Genomic DNA, 6,703 nt, shown 5'->3' with positions numbered 1-6,703 from the left:
TAATTATAAGACTGTTGTGGATGCAATTATGGCATAAATTATTTTATAATTTTTTTTGGGTCTCAATAAGTGTGAATGATTAACTATTACTTTTCCATAGAATTGAAAAAGACAATTTTAATGTTGGTCGCAAATTATTAGTTGTAGGTAAAAAAAAGTAAAAATAATGATTACCGGTAAAAAAAATGACAGTAATAGTGAGCTTAAGAATTTTAAGACCTTTGTAAACCTGTTTTACCTAATTATATTTATTTATTATTTTTTGGTTGGTGTTGTTATTAGATTTCGATTTGCTGATGAATTTTATCATAAAACTTTTATGCGGTAATGGGTTTGATAGTCTGTGGTGTTTATTCTACTGAAGGACGGTGCTTGAATGGTTTTGGGATTTAATGGTTAGTGTGAGGCTTGGTGGGTTAACTTTTTGGTACTATGTGCTATTCATCAGCTTGGCCATTAGAGACATAAGATTCTCGAACCGCCTGGAACGTAAAAATTAAAGACCACCAAAGAAAGTTTGCCTAAGAAAAAACCATACATACAACATAGTCTCAAAGCACATACGTATATATCCATCATCAGAGATTCAGAGAATCAAAGACAAACTCAAACATACACACATACATAGAGTCTTAGAAGCACATGCATCATCTGAGAATCAGAGATAAACCCAAACATACATCCATAATACATGCTCAACAAAATTCATCTTGGTGCTAGGGGATGGAGGTGCCTTTGTAAGGCATAAGGGGAGGAGGAGGGCTCTTCTGCAGTGAGCCTAGCATTGGTGCAGGGTTGTTTCTCTCCAAAGTGCTTGCTGAAGATGGGATATGGGTGCCCGGATTTGGAGACGATGGCGTGACAGGACCCTTAAGAAGCTGTCGGCGTAGCAAAGGATCATTGGCAAAGGCCTTATGGCTGATCCATGAAGGAGGGGTGTCGCCAGTGGTGGTGGGAGGATTGGACATGAACACAGATATCTGAGGGACTTGGCCTTGCACCAACAATGACCCTAACAACTGGTTTTTCTTCATTAGATTTGGCTCTTCTCCATGGGGTGTCCTCCTAGCTTCATATGAAGCAGGCATGTAAACAAGAGAAAGTGCCAGTATGGCTAGGAGGAGAAGCATTTTTGGAGAAAGAGATGGAACCATATTGAATCAAAGAGGGTTAAGAAATAGTTGATGAAGAATTATGAAGGACCATATGGTGTATTTATAGTGAGAATCGGGTAACAACATTCAAACTTTGTTTTCACACTAGAGACGAAAAAAAAATACTAGTTTTAAAGAATGATGGTGACTGGAACTAGAATAGAATGAAGTACTAAAAAAAATGACTATTAAAAGAAAAGTAGTCAGTTTTAAAAGTCTGACTATTATTCTTCACAAAAGAAGGTCTGACTTTATTGCCATATTGGGGTCTAACCTACTCTACTGGTAACCGGTCCAAAAGGACAAATCCTAAGATTGGCAAAGAGCCGCTGAGATTGAACCCCTGATGGAGACCGTGGGACGAGGACCGTAGGACGAGGAAATCTGAAAAGCATCTGCAATCGAAAAGTACAAAATAAATTATTTTAAAAATAAAATTTATCCATAAGACATACGTTTATAAAACCCTTTTAAAAATAATACAATATTTACAATAATTTCGTTATAATGGTTTGTTTAGATACTATTTATTTTATTAAAAATTAAAAATATTGTAACAAAATAATTTTTAAATGTGTGAATAGAATTGTGAGACTTATTTTTAATGAAAGTTTTGTTAAAAAAAGATATTTATAAATCTTGTGTACATTGCATGAGACCCATTGACAAATACATTCCAGTAAAATTTTTGCTAGTCAAAGAGGTAGTGGGTCTTGTGTACAATACATGGAAGCCACTGATAGACAAAATCCCATATGAAATGCGCTTCTCAATTAAAAAAAAAAAGAAAGGAAAATGCAAACACACAAATGCAGCACTAGAAATGCAATCCAAATGCATATTAAGTCTTAGTAGTAGAATGGAATTGGTAAAAAAAGAAAGAAAGAAAGAAAGTAAAGTTAATATAGAGTTTATATAAGAATTAATAACAATTTACTATATATAATTTATTTTGAAATGTTGTAGATACATATTTTAAGGTAAATGTTAACAAGGTGCAAAAAAGATAAACAAATTATCAAAAAAATATCAAACGATACTTTTAAAATTAAAAATAATGAAAAAATTGTAAAAAAGACAAAAAATTGTATTTTTTTTTTCCAAAAAAGTTGTTAAGGGGGCACGTTAACGCAACCCTTATTTGATAATCTCTAGGTGGGCCCTCATCCATTCTGTCTGTTAGTCTTTTTCAGATCCATGTGTAAGTCCAATTACTGCTATTGGCATCTTTTTCTGGTCCATGTGAACCACAAAGATTTTCATAGTAGATCTTTATAAAGAAACATCACTATCTTTAAATGAAAAAGAAACATCACTATCTTTTTTAAAGATAGTGATATGGTGCTCTTTTTTGTTAATCCTTCCGTGAATGGTAGATTCAATCATAAAAATTGAGTTATTAATACCAATGATTCAAAATACACTAATATTATACCGGCTCCTTTCAAATGATATTCGCCCTTATTAATTAAAATTAGATGAAATTAATCATTCATATGAGATAAAAGATTACCACGTTATTATATTTTAAAAGTACATAATAATTTTCTCTGAAAATTATCATTGCTTATATGTATACCCAAACTAAATAAATTAGTCACCTTAAATAAAGTACACTAACTATACATTACTAACTTCTATTCACTATGTCTCAATAATAATCTATAATCTATAAAAGATAGTATTTGATTTTTGATTGATCTCATAATATTTTATCACATAAGTTTTGGGGTCACACAAATTTACATGTTATAATACACACACACACACACCACAATTTGGAAATTTCATATTTAGGCAAAAAAATAAATAAAAAATCACATTTTGTTAAACTTTATTGCATTGCACAAGTAACTAACTAGATAGTTTGTATTCCAAGAATCAAGTGAGGTGGTACTCTCTCCTCACAAATGATAATAGATCATTTTAATCAAATTTATTGGTGATATTTGTATCATTTAATGAAAGAAATGAGTACCATATCACTTTACTCCATAAATTCCTAATAATTAGTCACACATGTCAATGTTGTTCATGTGTCAAGCTTGGACCCTCATACTCTTTCATTAAATATTTTAATTTTTTGATATTCTCCAAAATTTTAAAGTAAAAAAAAAAAAAAAAAAAAAAAGAAAAAAAAGGAAAAGGGGTGATTATTTGTTAAGTTACTTAAGTAGGCATTGTATTGTTTAGGTAAATTGTCTTGAAAACATTAGGTGGATCAATTAATTGAGCTACAAGGCATTGGCGCCATTTGGGAGTTCTAACTTCTAAGGTCTAAATATTCTATATTTTTCTCATTTCTCACTTTCAATGTCTTTGTCCTCTGGGTCTCCATCTCTCCTCTCTCCATAGCCAAGCACTATCGTCGTTGTTTGTTCAACAACTCATCGTCATCCTTATCTTGCCAATGCAGGTAACTCTCTCTCTCTCTCTCTCTGTGTTTTGATTGTTTGATATTTTGGTCTTGTGTTTTACAGGAATTTCACCAACTGTTTCAATGTTTCCTTCTGACTTTCAGGTTAGTGAAGGCAATATTCAGTGTCCCCACCCCCACCCACCCACCCACCGCCGAACTTTGTAGTATATATATTTGCAAATTTGGGGAAATGAAGTTTTCTCAATCAAGGTAGTGCTCAGCCTCAACTTTTCTCTGTTGTCATTATATATATATATATATATGCAAATTTGGGGATTTTTCTTTTCTTTTTATATTTCTGATAGGTGTAAATTACAGTTCAATTATCAAATTGGGAGAAATGGTGAATAGCAGACAAAATTCTTTGGAGATTGCAGCTAACTAGAATTATTTGATAATATGAACTGTAATTTACACCTATATAAGTGCTGCTATTTTTTTTTGTAAATCAACATTCCTCATTGCTAGACTGAACAGTTCTTTCTCAAAAAAATTAAAAATAAAATTGAAAAGTTAAGTGTTGTGGGTACAATATGTGTTTGGGTTTGGTTTGGGATTGGTTTTGTCAGTGTGTTAGTGAAGAATAGTGTGGCCCAAACTATCACCAAAACAAAGAGTTAGTAAGAGAGTGCCACCAGGATAAAGATAAAGGGGATTCCAAAATTCTTGAGCAACACAGGAAATGGGCCTTTTGTCCTTTTTAACCATGCATACGTTTAGGTTTAGCTTAGCTTGGCCCTGCTTCTTCTCTCCCAGACTTCTTGGAGCTAGACCAAAATTCGTCCGCATCTCCTGTCCAAGTGAGAATCTTTCTTCCTGCCTCTCCAGCTCCAAACAGACCATGAGGTTCGGTGCAAAACTGGCCAGTTCCACTGGTCACACAAACCGTGTACACATCTACACAAACTGGTTGGAGTTTTGTGGTTTAGCAGTATTTTTTGGTGCCACTTTTCCTGGGGAATATGAGTTGTTGCAAGTTATATGTGAAATGCCAATAGCACATATAGATTAAGAAAAACGCAGAATTTGTGACATACATTGTTGTCAACTTCAATATTTTTTGTTTTTTGTTTTTCTTTTTGTTTTTTTACTCTAGCCAATAAAACCTACAAGTAATTGACCATACTTACAAAACTAGATGCCGAGTAATCTAGAGACATTTACTCTTAACAGGCTAAGTAATTTATGCTCATGTCCAATCAATTTCAATTTTGTTGAGTAACAATGGCTTTTCTTCCCATAGATTCTAACACAGCTTTTATGCCTCATCAGCTACTTCAGCTTAACATCAACTATCAAGTATGATTCATAATGTGCTAAAGCAATTTAAATCGTGCCTATTTTTTATTTGGTACACGATAGAATTTATCAGGGTTTGTCCCTAGACCATGGATCGTACATACATAGATCAGCACGTACATTGATCACCACGTCTTCGGCCATGCTCCATAACATGAAGTAAATGAGTAATATTGTGGGTTCAAATCCTCCATCTACTTTAGCTAATTTTAGACATAATTAACCGCTTTTTTTTTGAGAAGCATTAATTTAATTTTGATGAATGTAAGCACTATGCCTTAATTTTTGGGATAATACATATTATTGGAACTTAAGTTTCACATGCAATAACAAAAGCAAATTAATTTTAGGAAAATGTTAACTACTACACTTAGGGTATTAGTTTAGAAGCTATTTTTAGAAATATTTTATTGGGAGAATAATAAATAATAAATATTGTTGATAGCTTTTTATATTTTTCATGAAAGTGATATTAAAATTTTTCCATTATGATTTATTAACAATTGTTCTAAGAGCATCCGTTAACATGACTTTTATTTTAATTGAAAAGTGGACTTGTATATGAGATTAATTTATGGTGTTATTGAGAATTAATATTTTGTAATTACATTATGATTGTGCACCCCAACGCATTAGAGCATTAGCATTGGAAATGCTAATGCTATTCTATTTTACAATTCTAAAAACTCACTATTCTATTATACCATCCAATTTTACAATACCTCCACATCCCAAAACTCTATTTTTATTAAAATATTATTTTTTAATCTTTCTTTATTATTATTTTTCTAACCATAACTTTGTTTTCCTGGGCTTTTCAACATTCTTTTTTTTTCCTCTCTTTCTCCCTCAACCTTTAGCCCCGGTTCAACATAGAAAGCCACACACACAGAGACCCATATACATCGATCAACCTATCCAAACCAATCACCACACACACACACAACACACACAAACACAAACCATCAAACCTTAAACAGAGCCCACACACACACACACACACACACACACACAATCCATCAAACCAGTTGGAGCCAATGATCAACCCAGAAAAACCCAGCCGTCAAAAATACCCAGAAAACGCCGATGTCAACCCAGAAAAACCCATCGGAACAAAACCCATATTACAAAAAAAAAAAAAATAACCCATCGGAAACTCAGAAGAACCAACCAACCACGCCGTGACCCATGCCGTGACCCCCAAACCCATCACCGTGATCCACGCCGATCTCGCCATGACCTCGCCGAACCCAAACACTAGCGATCTCCGACAACCAACAACCCACTTCAGCCGCAACCCAACCATGCGGTGACCCACGCCGATCTCCACCAAACCCATCACCGTGACCCACGCCGATCTCACCATGACCTCGTCGGACCCAAACATTGGCGATCTCTGACGACGAACAACCCACTTCAACCACTTCAGCCACACCCAAACACCGTACCCAACCACAACCAACGACCCAAACACCGGACCCAACCACGACCCACAACCCACTTCAGCCATACCCACTTCTTCCTTTAAGAACCGGTCACAGCAAAAAAAAAAAAAAAAACCACAACCACCACAGTGAAGAGAGGAGAGAGCAGATGAGAAAGAGAGACGGAAGAGAGAGAAGAAAACAGAGAAAATGAGAGAAAGGAGAGAGAAAGTCAGTTATATGTTTTTGTAAAATATTATTATTATTTTTACAATACTTGCTACAGTACAATTCCACTTTTGGAATTGTACTGTAGCAGTATTGCAAAAATATTTGCAATACCTGCCTTTACCATTTTCTGATGCAGCACGTTTTGCCCCTTAAAATGCCAAATACACCTTAGATAT

Source organism: Quercus suber, unplaced genomic scaffold (assembly GCF_002906115.3).
Source record: "Quercus suber isolate HL8 unplaced genomic scaffold, Cork oak 2.0 scaffold_272, whole genome shotgun sequence".
In the NCBI taxonomy this organism is placed as follows: domain Eukaryota; kingdom Viridiplantae; phylum Streptophyta; class Magnoliopsida; order Fagales; family Fagaceae; genus Quercus; species Quercus suber.
This window is presented reverse-complemented; position numbering follows the sequence as displayed.